The sequence below is a fragment of the Typopeltis vanoorti genome, chromosome 17 (assembly GCF_054136105.1).
Source record: "Typopeltis vanoorti isolate ZY-2024b chromosome 17, IOZ_Tvanoo_1.0, whole genome shotgun sequence".
NCBI classification, from domain to species: Eukaryota; Metazoa; Arthropoda; class Arachnida; order Uropygi; family Thelyphonidae; genus Typopeltis; species Typopeltis vanoorti.
The window spans coordinates 51,326,857-51,343,080 of NC_143565.1; the positions used below are offsets into that span (position 1 = coordinate 51,326,857).

General features: G+C 37.1%; 1 protein-coding gene across 4 annotated transcripts in view; it reads left to right on the plus strand.

The window, feature by feature from the left end:
• The first annotated feature begins 7,935 nt into the window (after nucleotides 1-7,935).
• The window catches only part of LOC150097387 (spectrin beta chain-like), a 795,721-nt gene continuing 787,432 nt past the window's right edge, over nucleotides 7,936-16,224 (plus strand). For 2 of the 4 annotated variants that reach the window (XM_090407784.1, XM_090407785.1), the window contains exon 1: nucleotides 7,966-8,452. The gene's annotated coding sequence lies outside the window, so the exon portion shown is untranslated. The other 2 variants (XM_090407783.1, XM_090407782.1) reach the window with 2 other exon arrangements.

A 16,224-nucleotide genomic window follows, 5' to 3' on the forward strand; every position in this document is an offset into this window, starting at 1 on the left:
AACCCTTGATTTTGGATGCTCCAGCTGAGCAGCAGTGGCACTTATGGACATGCTACCAATGTGACACCCATGATGACAGCTCTCTCTTTAATCACTGAGTTCACGTCGTGTGTTGCACCACCATCGGTATTCAACTGCTACGATGAAGTACTGCTTCCAGTTATCTGTACACCAGCTTTCATGTTATTAAGAATCCTGGAATGTTCCATAACGTTAAATAACAGGGATGTCGGACAAAAATTCGGTATATGCGAGGGTGGTCTGAAAAGGTCTCGCCCTCGACCATAGATGGCAAAACTATCGGCAAGAGATTTTTTTTCTGACTTGGTACATCTGTCATAAGCATCCATGTGAATTTGTAAGTCATTCTATCAAGTAGTTTGCTTTATACAGCTGTCTGAAGCAAAAGTGTTGTCTGTACCCTTGAGATGGATAAAATTGAGTATCGTGCGGTTATAAAATTCATTGTAAAAGATGGCATCGAAATAATATTTTAGCATAGCTAAATAGTGACATAAATTTTTTTATGTCAGTATTTTGTGTTGTGACATTGTAGTGTATATAAAGCAGGTATTGTCTCTTTGTTCCCAAAAGATCAGTTTTATCATTTTCTGCTGTAGCTATGTGCAGAAGCATACGTTATTATAGCGTTTCTTAGTATATTTTTGCATAAGGCTCTGTATATTAGTATTTTCAGTAGTTTGGGAAGAATGACCTTTATCCTGTAGAGTTTTCCAGTTATTGTTCAGAGTTTGTTTTGTAGATGGTTTATGTGGCTATTCCATTTCATATCTGCATCGAAGTTAATTCCGAGGTATTGTATTGTTTCAACCTGAGTGATGGTAGTGGTTTTACTGTTCTGTGTGTATTTTTTGTTGGAGAGAGGATATTGGATGGTTATATACATTATGACTCCGTGGATTTCTGATTATAATTAATTTTGTCCTGTCAGAATTTAGGTGTATGGAGTTTTTGGTGAGGCAGTGAATATCAGCAGATTTATGTCATGCTGCATATTTGTTTGGGCTATGCTTGCATTATTATGGATGGATGTTATAACTGTATCGTCTGCATATTGGAAGATCTTGCCTTTGAGAGGTAGCTGGTTAATATCGTGTGTATGATTGTTGAATAAAGATGGGGAGAGAACAGCTCCCTGTGGCACTGCATAGGTTACTTATAGCTCTTTACTTCTGTTTGAGCCGATTCGTGTGATCTGTTTTCTATTTTGAAGCTAGTTTCTAAACCTTTTGCGCCGATGCTAATCCAACATGCCTTTGCTTTTCTAATAAGGTTTGATGTGTGAGTGTGCAAAATGCTTAGTGAAATCGGTAAAGACTAACTGACAATTTTGTTTTTATTTAAGGCGATATTAATTGCGTCCGTAAAATCTTCGAAGAGAGATGTTGTTCTCTTATTTTTCTGAATACCATATTGTGCTTCGGGGATAATATGAAAGTTCTTTGTATATATATATCGAGTTTCCTTAGTACGATCTGCTCCATAATTTGATTATTGGTATTGTTGCTATGGATCTGTAATTATTGATTAAATTTTTTCCATATTTTAATATGGGTGTGATTATGGCCATCTTCCACATACTTGCTATTTGTCCGAGTTTAAATATTTCATTTGTTAATTTTAGTAGGATAAGGCCTAGGCTAGTTGCCTGTGGCTTGATATCCTTAGGTATTATACCATAAATTCCTTGGATTTTGTTTGTTTTGATTTGTTGTATTAGAGAGAGACGTTCTGCTTCTTTTATGGTTAGGAACATTATGTCTGTTTTTCTTGTGATCCAATTGGAGGAACACGTTTTGAGATTGGAGAGATATTTCTCTGTAAAAATTAAGTGGATATTAAATCCAGCATTATTTTTTTTTATTTTTTATTTTTATTTCAAAGCCGAATATAGAAACTATAAAAGTTTCGTATGAAATTTGACCACAGAGCTTACACTCGCCGATATTTACGAGTTGCCTTTGCTGGACCTTATAGGAGAGATGATCGATATTCCTAAGCATCCATAAATTCTCCTCCTATTGGTCCATTTTGAAAAGGTTTCACTGGCTTAACAGATGTGTCAAATTGGTTGGTTTTTGTCAGAGGTTGGGCATAAACCTTCAGAGAGCAAAAACACATAAATTTACATCGCCGAAGTGAATCCTTTTGGCTCTTTATTTTAGTAAATACTTTTAAGCATCGACAGAGAGTTAGCTTACGAAAAATACATCTCTCCGACGTTTCAAATTCCTTAGTATTGAGAGTTTTATGTTCTCTTAAGGCATCGATTAAAGTCATTTGCTAGTTGTTGAATGGATTTAGTGTCTTTCATGAAGTTGTGTTTTATGGTTTAAGGAGCGATGTTGGTTTTGGGAGCACAAAATAGCATCTTCGATCAGATGGCAGGCTTGTTTCATGTTATTTTCTGCGGAGGTTAATTTGTCTCTGTAGTAGCTTCTTTTGGCATTTCTCATTTGCGTATAAGGCGATTCCTTGTTATCTAATATTCGGTTTTTGAAGCTGCGTTATTTGGATATCGCTTTAATTGTTTAAATAGGATGACCTTTATGCGCATATTATATTTTGCGTTATACAAGGATTTTGGATTGTTTTTGAACGAATTCAGACTTTCCTTGCAGCTTTCTTATATATTTTATCCAGAGAATGTTTATTGTTGTTGTTGTATAAGGTACCTATTGAATCTGGTGACGCCATGGGGTTCCAGTCAATTTTTCTTATTTCGTTGTTGACTATTTCTTCGTCTATTATTATTCTTTTGTGTTGCTTTTCATGTATGGAGCATTGCATGGATATTGTCTTAGTCTGCTAATTTTGAATTTTATGACTGCTGCAGTGTAAATATTCGGTGGCGCTCGAATAGAAACAGTGATAGCATTTCCGACTATTTCTTCTCTAGTACATGATGTTATGGTTGGTATTGTACAGTGTTGTTATGATATTCCTTTGCAATATTTATACTTATATCACCAATTATCATTAGGTATTCAGTTGTGCATAATTCTTGGCCTGAAAGCCAGCAATTGAGTTCGTGCAAGAATATTATCACGTTTAGGTTTGGTGGTCTGTAAATAGCATTTAGTATAGGGTGACCATACGTACTGTTTTGAACGGGACAGTACCATTTTTTTCATATTTCCCAGCCGTCTCGTCGTTTTAATAAAAATGTCAGTTTTGTCCATTTTTTCATAAAAATGATAAATATATTTTAATATTGGTCAACCATAAATTATTATTCATAATCTATAATCGTATATCAATATCAGGGATACTAGTAATTTGTATAACCATGGAGTCGCATTGTTCGATTCTAAATATCGATATCTGCAGTGATTTATTCAGAGAAAAAAAAAATACATGTTGGCAACAACCTTGCATGTCTCAGACAAGCGGCGTCTTCTGCTGTAGCGTTAGGTTTTGTTTAGCCTGTATGCTAACTAGTGGCCTTGTTGTTCAATGCCAGTGGTTGAAATTTAAATTTCATATATTTTTTAAGTTTTAATCTTATTATTTTTTAATTTTAAGTTTATCCCTGCAATGTCAAAGAGGCGAAAGTGCAGTTTTAATGACGATCTCCAGAAAGAATTCAAATTTATTAAACTGGACAATCTGTGTAGTGATGGAACAAAAGTGGTATGCCAACATTGTAACGTCCATTTTTCCGTTGCTCATGGAGGCAGAAGACATCAAACATCTATGTAATCAGAAACAAAGGATGCTGAAAAGCCTCTGGCTTCAGTTAAAAACATCAGCTCGTTTATGGTGAGATGTGATGGTGATACTGAAAGTAATAATATTGCAATTGACGCTCTTGATGCTTATCCTACTGTGCATCACGTTTTCACACCCATTTCACATTCATATCCAAAGTTTTCATGCAAATGATTGCTTGTCGACATTGATAAATAAAATTTATGAACCAAAATTTTCTTCAGCACGTACCAAATCAGAAGCAATAATTACCAACGTTTTATCACCATACATACTGGGTGAAGTAATAGAGAATTTGAATAAAACAAAAAAAAATTATAGTCAGTTTAGATGCCTCAAACAAAAAAATACATCAAACATTTCCATGCGTTGTGCGGTGCTTTTTGCCAAATTGTGGTGATCAAGACAACATTATACTTTATTTCCTTACATAGTTAAACATCCACCTAAAGTGTGCTGTGTTGAAGGAAGTAATTGACAAATTTGCTTTACAAAACAAAATTGTTACTTTGTGCAGATAACACGAACACCAGTTTTGGTGGTTACAAAAGACTTGACAGAAATAATGTGTTGCAAAAACTTGAAACCGAACTGAAGAGGCAGATTATCAGTATTGGTTGTTAGGCACACATTATACACAATTGTCTCTAGTGTGCTGTCGACTGTTTACCAATATATACATAGTCAGAGTTGAAGAAGTGAAAATCTTTTGTGACTTTACAGGAAACAATTACACTAAATTGTCAGAGCATGGAAATACAAGATTTTGGTCCTAGGGTCCATCAATTGACAGAATTTTAAGCATGTTTGATGGGTTTCCTTCTCATTTTCTTTCTAAAAAAATGCCCTGTTATGTTGTGAAAATTGTTCGATGATCCCTGTTTGAAATTGTGGTTGTCATTTGCAAGAGTTCAAATGTCTACATTCCAAACATACATCAGCTTAATTGAAAAAGATATTTCAGCTACAGAAGTAGCCATAAACATTGAAAATCTTGTAAACAATTTAGAGCCCAGAATTTCCTTGAGACCGTTTTGGTCTCAAGGAAATATATATATATATATATATTTTAAAATCAGCTAACGTTTTTTTGTTCCAGTATAGGGGTAGGCGAGACCGTTTTTTAGCCCTATCTAACTTTTGGAGACTGAATGGGCAGTTCAATCTCCGCTGGTAGCCAATCAGGGATAGCTGGCCCAAGGCTATCACTAATTAATCGGCTCTCAGTGAAGAAGGCGGCTAGTAAGTGCTGCCATCTGGTGGTCCTTACCCCTAACACAATATATTTAATGTCCGAGAATAGTGTGGGTTCGACGGCCTATTTTCTTGAATTTACGGGACGAAAAACCCGAGGTTCCTGGAGGAAAAACCCACTAACCCGTGCCAGAGATTGACTGACTCTAGAACCGGTCGAGAAAAGGCTTAGAAAAAGTTCCTCTAGTTAGCGACTAAATTCGAACGGCTTTCGTCGTACGGTCAAGCGCTGTAGAGTGCAAACGCCACTTCTACTGAGCTACACAGGCTCTCACTGAAGGAAATATGGTCAGACTAATTTAGTATTAAGGGATGTTGTCTACTGGTGGTATTAATCATTTCGATTGAAAGAAATACACCATGCACAAACTAATAAACAGTTTCTTTGCTATTAATTTATGTTCGATAAATATTAATATTCCACTCCCTCTTTTTGTTTGGCGGCAGGATCTATGTTGTTGAAAGCCTGGAATTTGGAAGGCAGTTGTTTCATCATTAGTAACGAATAATTATGTTAGGACCATTATATCAATAACTCAGGTGTAATTCTTCAAATAAGCTTGCAACATTGACCAATGTTTTCGGATGCTTCTGATGTTAATATGCAGGATGGAGAGTCTGCTGGTTTGAACTGTGTTGTTTCCATGCATCGAGTGAATCAAAAGTACAGTTGCTGATATGATCTGGTGATAATACATCTGATAGTTCACATTCATTTTTTTTTTGTGGTGGTGAGGTCTTCCTTTTGTTCTAATTAGGAGTATTTTGTTTTCACTGTGATAACCTATCTATATCTTCCAAGCTTTTAATATGTATCGACTTTGACGTTTGTGACTTCCTCAAGAATATCTTGGTTTCTCTGATCCACAAAAAATTATCATTTTTTTTTTCTTTTCTTGTTCGGTACTACAGATTCTGGTTGAATGGTGTTAAGTACTCAGATAGGAAGATTTGTGTATTGTCTTGCGATGCATTCATGTACTTGGCATTTGCTTTTTTCTGGCAACTGCTGGCTTTTATGAGATTGTCTCTTGTGGATTTGCTTGTAAATCGAACTACGACTGCTGTGAATCGTGGTAAGCCTCGTTTTTTGCTCTTCCTGGGAATGCAATTTATGGTCTGAATGTCGTTATGTGTAGGAGGATGTCAGTTGCATGGCATAACTTTAAAACTACGTCTCTGTGATTTTCTTTGGGTTCAGTTTCAGGAAGACCATTTATGACAGATCCTCCTTATATTGTTGCTGATTATAGTTTTAAGGAATTAAGTTCTTGAAGGAGTTCGAGGGTTTTTTCATCAAATTAAATTGCCTGTCAGTTAGTACCTTAACACTAATTTTGATGTCTTTTACCGTTTGCATGTCTTCTTCCACTGCTAAATTATTATATTTAACAAAATCCTCATGTTTGTTAATTTATTTTTATTTTTTTGTTATTTGCTCATTCTGCTTATCAAAGTGTTCTTGGTCAAGATCTACTTAGCTGGCACTTATAGTCTTTAAACTGTTCTCTAGTAGTATATTTAAGAATTCAAATTATAGAAATTTAGGGAATTAAGTTCTTGACGGAGTTCGGAGGAGATCTCTTTCATCAAATTAAGTTGCCTGTCAGTTAGTACTGTAACACTAATTTTGATGTATTTTACCATTTGCATGTCTTCTTCCCCTGCTAAATTATTATATTTAATAAAATCCTCATGTTCGTTAATTATTTATTTTTTGTTATTTGTTCATTCTGCTTATCAAAGTGTTCTTGGTCAAGATCTACTTTGCTGGCACTTATAGCCTTTAAACCGTTTTCTGGTACTGTAGTATATTTAAGAATTCAAATTATAGGTCACACCTGTATTTTTTTGCCTGTTCAGTTCATCGTCTGATTTTGCCTCCGGTGTAATCGGCTACACCGTAGGTGGCAGTGTTTCTTTGTTCTCCCTGTAGTATAGCAAACGTGAGGACTTTCTATACCTCACGTTTTGCAATGGATTTACGTTGCCAGCATGGTCGTCTGTAGTGGGGGGTAAGCGGGAAATTTCCCCTAGGGATCTAGTTGTAAAAAAACCCCCAAAATTAAATAAACATTTATTGATGTAATTATTTGTCTCCCAGCTTTGATCCCCCCCCCCCTGGAAAATTTCTGCGGACGCCCTTGGTTGCCAGGTTGTTTCTGAAAAGCCAGATCATGTAAAATGAAAAATTCCTAAAGCATTTCCTTCAAGTTATATGATTTCCGTCGGATGATAGATCTTTCAGGCACTTGTTGCACTTCATGATTCATCTTTCTTCCCTTGAGCAACTATGGTGTGACTGTTGAGATGGCGACGTCCTTGGTTCCTCGTTAGTTGGTGACCACGGTCCACGCTGTGTTCAATTTTCAGGACTGAAAATTTGGATTCTACTTAGCTGATTTCTGTGAATTACATATCACTGTCTTCAAAGTGACAAATATAATTACTTTGCAACACTTTTAAATTAAAAACAGGAGTTCGAACCACTTTAAAACTATAAAAATGGGAGCAGCGATATCATAGTAGAGCCTTTCGTATGGCTATCAATAATAATAATAATAATAATAATAATAATAATAATAAGTCAGCAAGTTAATTGGACGTGAAAATCAAAAACTTAACTAATGCAAGTCACTTGGACGTATAGTTCTTTGAATTTAACATGCCAACTGGAAGATAATATGAAATAACAAATACATACAAGTGTGTCCTAGTATGATGAATAGGAGAACACCGCATAGTATCATAAAGCGTTTCATGAACGCGCATTTATTTATTTTTGCGAAACTTCAATTTTATTTGAATTTTTTTAGGTGTGTATATTCTGCTTTTGTGAAAACCAGAAGCGCTACCTGTGAATACAGTATATATTCTATATTTTAGTCCTTAATTATGGTGTGTTGTTTTTTAGTACATGTGCTTAAAAGCAGGGAAACTTTCTTTTGTGTCTAACAATAAAATGAAAGGTTAATTAACTTTATGTTATATAAACAGGCATGATCTCTGAGATTTTTATGTTTTTTTTTTTATTTTGTGAAGAAAATGAATATTATATTCTTAACTGCAATAGTCTAGTCCAATGAGGATGGATTTCGCCATTTCGTTTTGAATATAGTTCTAGTGACAGTATGAAGTTTTGTTGACTATTGTTTGTGTGATAGGAATATATTACCGGAGATAATATTAGAATGAGAATATTTCCTCACTTCATTGTACGCTAGAAATTTCCGCAGGACATCCTTCGTTTTCCTGGGTGGGGCAGAGTTATCACTCCGCTGTATGAATTGAAATGCTCAGCATGTAGTGGAAGGGACGTTGTCGGTGAGTTTCGAAGTCCAGTAGTATCAGTGGGGGTTTCGAAATTAGTTTTCTGTGCCATACACCGGCGTTTGCATTTTACAGTGTAACTGGTACTTCACAGAAGGACAAAAAGAAAAAAAAAATAAATAAAAGAAAAGAAAAGGTGAGGCACTGACTTCGAAGCGGCAAACCGTTTTTTGGATATTAATATATAAATGTATTTATGTAAAGATCTGATGTATTTCAAATGTAAACTACTCTCACACGCTCTCCGATTGTGTATTAAGTCGGAAACGCGAAGTGTATATGACTCGGGTGGGGTTAGGTAAGTTCATGTGCGTTATATTTACATCGCCTTAAATCTTGCATAAGAATTGTGGGTTATACTTCCTGGCAAAAATGGTGTCAGTAATTTATTTACTGATTACGTTTTGCTTATTGTAAACCTGTTATTAACTTGGGATGCAGCCTTTATAGTTGCGCTAATTTCTATGTAGGATGTAAAATTTTCAGTTACTTTTTTGTCCACTGTAATATTTTTACCTGTCTTGTAGGGATTCAAATTACACTATTAAAAATTAATATGGGTATATTTTTACCCAAATGATTGCTTTCTGAACCATACGAGAATTGTACTTAATATATTTGAGATTTTTTTTTTTATTCTATGCAACTGTATGTTGTGAATTACTAGTGTCATGATCCAAATGATAAGACCTTTTAGAGCATCATCTCAATTACTCCTGTGAGATTTAAACTTTATCTTTCAGTTTGTCACGACAATTGTAACATTATTAAAATGTTGCATTTAGCTTGCATCTTTTAGTATAGAATTCAACATGTTTTATTGATAGTTTATTAAATTAAAAAAAAAAAAAACCACCCTACTTTTGAAACAGAGATGCCTCTCAATTCATCCTCCTTGCGAAAATATTACTTCCTCACTCAACCTTCATTTTTTTGGGTGAGGGGGTTATCATATGAAGATAAAAAATGAGCTTATTCATTTAACCATAACCACTGAAATTAGATTAAATTGTCCACTACAGATTTAATATTTAAAATTTAAAGATACTGATGTCTGAACTTAGTTTTCAATGTGTTTTATGAAATTAACTAATATCTGGATGTCATGAGGTGTTTATTTAAATATTGGAGATGTTTCTTCATAGCCTTAAGATAACAATCATAATTAATAGGAAGTATTTTAAATATCTCTAATTTGATCTACTGTTATGATCAATCACATAGCACTTCTCTGTGATTGGATGTGGGGACGAGTGCACTTAAGATGCCTTCACAGAGTCCAAAGACTCATTGTGGGAGACCCAAACTACACTATCTGTGTACCTCTCTTTGAATCCATTAACAGACATAGCATCCACAACTGACTCTGGCAACCCATTCCATTCACTGACTATTCTGCAAGAAAAAAATCTAGTCCTCTTACCTTTAATAACCACACTCTTACTCAACCTCCAGAGATGATGTCTTGTGCTGAAACATTTCTCTAGAATGAATCCTATAAAATTCTTTAAGTAACTTAAAGCGCCTCTGTAGTGCAATTGGAAGAACAATGGTACATTGCACCCCAGTTAGAAAAGGCCTTAGTTTGATTCTTGTGATGAGAGGAATCATTATATGGTTTTTTTCATTGAAGGTGAGTTAGCTGATCTTGTACAGAGGTAACATTGTTTTTCATCCTATCTAGGCAAATCGGCCTTGAGAATACATGCAATTTACAGACAAAAAATACTATTGGTGGTGGCCAGTAGGTAATGGTGTTGTGTGTGGATGATGATGGTAGTAGCAGTTCTGTGTTGTAGTTGGTGGATTAAATGGTGGAGATGGAGAGTTGTAGAGTGCTCTTCCTCAATGAGTAATTGGAGGTGTTATGTAATAATAATAGTTTCTGTCATATCCTCTCTATTTTTGCCTATCAATGAACTTTTGCAACCCACAAACCATCATTCTGCCCTCATAAGGAGCATTCCACACCACTCACCATTAGTCCCTAGCCTCTGTATCCCCTCTACCACTTCCTCCTCTCCAGGAAACCAGGTGACTAGACCTGAGGACAGTAATCCAGGTGTGTACATATCAAGAGAAATAGCAACTTCTTTATCTCTGCTTGTTAGTGTGTTTTTCAGTAGCCAAGTAATCCTATGGGCGACCTTAGCAATATTTCCTCTAAACTTCAACCCTCTGTCTACTACCACCTCCCAACCTGAATTTGTAGCTTCAAATATTTCCTGGAGTACATTTCCATCAGCTTGTAATTTATTCATCCCAAAATGCACAGTTTTCTATTTTTCTACATTAAACTGACACCCATTATCTGTTGCCCATTATAATAGCCTATTTAAATCATGTAAGCCCTCCACATTGCCTTGTTTGACTTTACCCAATTTTGCATCATCAACAAACAACTGAATGTTTCCATTCAGATTATTTCCTATATCATTAATGTACAAATTAAACTAGTGGTTGTAGCACAGAGCCTTGTGGCACATCTCCCATTTTAACCTAGATTCTGCTTGGTTAACTATAATAAACTCATAGGGAACCATAGGAACTATAATATGTCTATTATAACTTACTTGATAACCAAGTGAAAAAAAAACTACAACTATTGCTGTTCCAGAGTATTTTGAAAATATGGTGAAACACCATTTTACTATTTGTGTATGGGAAATATTACTTCTGCATTGATTTAACCTCGATATCTTCCTGGGGAGCCTTGGTAAAGATTGAAACTGAACTGGGTAGTGACCTTTTCCATCATGCATAATATATACACATCTGCAAGGAAATGGTTCTTATAGGATACTAAGGCAGTTGATGTGAAGTCAAAATCTGTGTACAAGTAGCCTAGTCTTGAAGGTACTTCATATGTAAACTTTGTTTGCTTATGCTTATGGAAGTAAAACAAGAATATAATTTGCCTAATTATAATTACTTTACATATGAAATTACACTATAGCAAACTACCCAATTACATTGGATAGTTTGTAATAGTGAATTTTTTTTAACATAACATTTTACCTATTAGGCTTGGTTCAGGCTTTTTTTTTTTTTTTTTTTTTTTTTTCCCTTAGCAGTTTGTTATAATTGTGTTTGCTGTAGTGAGATAGTTGTAGAAAGTTTTTTCACTTGGTTATAAAGTAAATTGCACTTGCCAAAAAATTTATATTTTTGTTTATCTTTTACCTTAATCTTTATCCTTAATCCTTTACCCAAGTGTAGCAAACAAAGTTTGTGCATGAGATATCTTCATGATGTGACTTCACATCAGTTTTCTCATTGTTCCATTATGCAAAGCACACTTCTTTTCAGATATGTATATTTCTTGTCGCCCAGTTGCTGTGTACCCACAAGAACTGTCCAGGAGTTGAACTAACCTGCCCATATCTTCTTGTCCAGCAATTGTAGAGCTGGACAAGAATTTCTGTAGAGCAATTGCTGCTGCTCTACAGAAAATTGACAATAACCCTAGAGAAAAGCTCTACTCCATCAAAGTTCAACAGATTGCCAAAGCAGTTCTACAGTTCCATGGTCATATCTAGAAGCTCTTCAATGGACTCAACAACGACATTGGTTCATTATCCTCAGGATTCCAAAAATTCATTAGTGATCTCAGCCTTGCATAGTCAAAGCTCCCTCTGCCATGCCAAGCTTCAGCTCTATGCAGCAGCAGACAAAAACCATTCTGAGCATCTGTTCTGCATGGCAGCGAACAAAGCCTAGTGTGGAAAGGCCTCCCTGCAGAATGGAATCTTCCAGGGCATGTCATCAGTGGAAGTCAGATCTAGAAATATGAAAGTGACAATTGACATTTGTCTTTAGGGGTGAAGCAAGATGCTTTTCATATTCCCCGCTATCTGTTGCGGTTACAGTGAGGGTAAAATTTATGAGCAGTTTGCTTGCCCTGAATGCGCATGGAGATTATGCATCGCTATAGGAGGGTAATATAGCTTTTGGCCTTCTATGCTTGAATATGTCCATTGCCTCGTATGCTGCAGCTTGTTGAACTAAATCGTTGGGGGGTGTATGGACGTCTTTAGGAAGAACTTAGATGCTAAGGATTGTGAGAAAGAGAAAATATAGGGAATATTTGTATCTCTATGAAGTCGATTGTTTCTAACATACTATGGGGCGTTCAGAATCATTCTCAAGCACTTGTTCTATACTCGTATTTTGATAATGTTAGTATTAGAGGTGTGGCTCCAGGCTGGAGAGGCATAGGTGATTATAGGACGAATCGTCATCTGGTATAACTGCAATTTGATTCTGTTGCTGAGCTTGCTATTTCTATTAATTAGCGGATAGATCTGTGCAATGGCTTTAGATGCCTTTACGCACGTAAACTTGATGTGTTGGTTGAAAGATAGCTTTTTGTCGAGAATTTCACCCAGGTATTTTGTTTCTGTCCGCCAGTGAACTTTAGTGTTGAATAGTCACACATCTCCTGCAGGAGATATTGGTCTTTTCGAGAAAATAATGGCTGAGCTTTTTTTGGGGATTGACTTCCAATCTCTGTTTGGAGAACCAACCCTCCAGCTTTAGAAGGTTTTCTTGTAGCTTTCTGGTAATGAAATGGAGTCGGAGAGATCTGGTTAGTATTGCTGTATCGTCCACATACAGGGCCAAAAAGGAAGACATCGGATTGTGTGGGATGCCTGACGTGTATATAGAAAACAGCAATGGAGGTAGAACCGTTGATTTTGACTTGTATTGATCTATTCTGAAGATATGAATGGATTAGATGAACCATTTTTAGTGAGATACCGGCTGAGATAAGTTTGTGTGGAAGTCTGAAATGCCAGATTTTGTCAAATGCTTTGGATAGGTCTAGGAAAACAGCTCCTGTGCACTGGCACCAGTTATAGTTGGTGGTGATGTATTCCACAATTCTGTGGATTTGCTAGTTAGTACTATGGTGTTGCAGAAAACCAAACTGTTCTTTAGGGAGGATGTTTAGGTCATTTACTGAGGTTTGGAGTCATGAGAGGATGACCTTCTCTGCAACCTTACCCAGATTGGAGATGAGACTGATTTGGATGATAATTTTGCAGTAGGTGTGGGTCCTTGCCTGGCTTATGTATAGGGATTACATCAGCCAGTTTCCAGGTGGAAGGAAAATAGTGAAGTCTTAAGATTGCATTTATTATAATGGTCAGGTGCACTACAGCTTTTCGAGGCAACAGCTTGATCACCCTATTCGAGATGCCGTCCGGTCCAGGAGCTTTATTGTTCTTTAGTCTTAATAATATCATATAATTCAACAGGTGATGTGGGTGCAATATGGTCAGCACTGGTATCTGGGAGTTTTAATACGTGTCTGACCTGCCTGTCTGTGGATTTTGTATAAGTGATTGAAATCTAAGTTGTTATATGAAGGTGTGCACTGCACCTCTAGATTCTTTACTATGGCTTCTGTCTTATCTACATCTGTGTGAACTAGGCCCTGGTTAGAGATTATGGGGGGATCTGTTTTTATTTCTGATGTTTCTCAGTAACCCCCAGATAGAGTGATCAATAGGTGAGATAGAGGCTAACTTTTCATCCCAAACTTGGTTTCTATGAGTTTTAAGTGCATCTCTCACTGCCCCGTTCAATCTATTAAGAACTATTTTGTCCTGAGGAGCGCGAGTGTTACGAAATATCTTCCTAGCTCTGTTCTTCTCTCTCTGATCAGGTCCATAATATCCTCGGGCAAACGACCAGGCTTGGGAACAGGTTTGTGGAAGGTTGCAACCGTTATAGCAGACTTACTCTGTTGGGTGAGGCTAGTCATTGCAGATTCCATATCTTCTGTGCATATGTGAGGGACAGGTCCAATTTGATCTGCAAGTGCTTTAGACAATCTGCCCCACGATATGTATGAGTGAGTGGGAGGAGACAGGTATTCTTGTTCTCCCAGTTGCAGTAGAATTGGGTTGTGATCCGATGACAACTCGTTTAGTGATTTAAGGCTCTACTGAAGTTTAATGTCTTGCAGGATAGCTATATCCAGGATGTCAGCAGTGCCAAACGTACTGAGATGAGTTGGTTTGGTAGGTCCAGCCACGACAGCATAGTTTGATCCTATGTAGTTGGAAAGGATGCAGCCATTCTTGTTGGTGATTCTACTATTCCAGGCAGGGTGCTTGGAGTTTATATCTCCAGCAATAATGAGTACTCGAACTCTTAAAATGGCATTTAGATCAGTGTGCAGCAGAGTTTTTAAGGGTGGATTGTAAGCTGAATAGATCTTTAATCTGCCGGCAGAGCTGGTGAAAACTTCCATGCCTGTAATTTCAAGGTTAGTGGTTGGTGGGTTGTTCACAGAATGGTGCTTAATGTAATTTTTAATGAAGATGGCAGTGCCACCACCTCTGTAGTTGGATCTTTCATTTCTGTACATGAGATAACCCTGTATTTTGGGACTGTCAGAGGGTCTAAGGTGTGTTTCACTGATTAGTATAATATCAGGTTGGTATCTGTAAGTGAAATCTTGTAGCTCCAGAATTTTGTTCCTTAAGTCGTTTGCATTCCATGCAATGATCTGAAGAGAGGCAGGAATGAGTTTGTTTTTATTCATTTATGATTGCTGTGAGGATGGCCTGTGTTTCCTGTAGGAATCTTTTAGTGGTGGTTGCTGAAGGGTTAGACAGGCTGAAATCTTGTAGCATGAAAGAGGCTGTAATAACTGCCGTCAGATTAGTAAGTGCTATTGGCTGATTTTGTTCTGATATTGGTTTGTTAGTACGGCCACATCAGCATAACTTCTTGTTTTCCTTTGGCTTCCACTGTCTTTGAAAGTCACCAACTGTTGCTGCTGAGTCTCAGGCTGTGGACAGGGGCCTCAGGTGTTCTTTTACTAGAGGAAGAGGGCTGTTTAGCTGTCTCCATCCCTCTGTTTTTTGGGTGCTGAGTACATCCCTTATAGTTTGCTGGATGAGGGCCACCACAGTTGGTACATTTAGCCGAGGTGGTTTTTGGCTTGACGCAGGTGTTAGTGGGGTGGTTCTTAGCACATTTCAGACATTTATACTCTGCCTTGCAGAGTCTTTGAGCATGGCCAAAATTCTGGCATTTATTGCATTGACCAGTAGATGCCCTTTTATGGAGTGGCTCTGGGATGATCCGGAGTCCACGAACAGATGTTAAATCATAGATGTTCTTATAGGCTTTGTGGATCTCCACCAAGACCAGAGGCATAGGGGATTTGTCCGCTATAGTCATTCTGCTGATCTTAATAGGTGGCAGGTCCTGGTGGTGGAGGTCAGCCTCAATTTCATCTAGTTATATCCTCCGTGACACCTCGCAGTACTACCTTCAGATTTTTCTCCGAACTAAGAGAAAAGGTGTGGTATTGAATATTGCTAGAGTCTAACACTTTGGTCAGTTTCCTGTAATCAGTCACAGTAGCCGACTGAATTTTTATATCATCATCAGTGTTCTTGGCTGAGAGATACTGTATCTGTGAGTTTATCGTGCCGGACTTTAATTGTGTCCATCTTTTCTTTTCCTGGAGGACTATCGGTGGAACCCTCTCTTTCGTGGTGGTTGAGGGATTGGAACTGGGAGTAGTATCCTTTTCCATACCAAAATCTATGAGGGGAGTCTGTGTCAGTGGTTTTGCACTTTTTTGCACACACGAACTTCATCAAAGTCTGGGGGAGACTGCAACTAAGTAATGAGCTCCTCGCTTGCATCGTCCGAGTTATCTTCTCTGACTGCAGAGGGTGGGAATGAGTCAAAAAGCTTAACTTTTCCCGGCCAACTATCACTCAGCAGTTTTCCTAATCAGAGGAATTCATTTTAAACCTCCTCGAAAATGGTCTCGTTCAGAGGTTTTGCCATAGCAAATTCCGTAGACACAATCTGTTTTCCAGCAGTATGATATATAGTTTAGTATACCCTGTGATTAGGCTTAGAAGATGGTTTCTG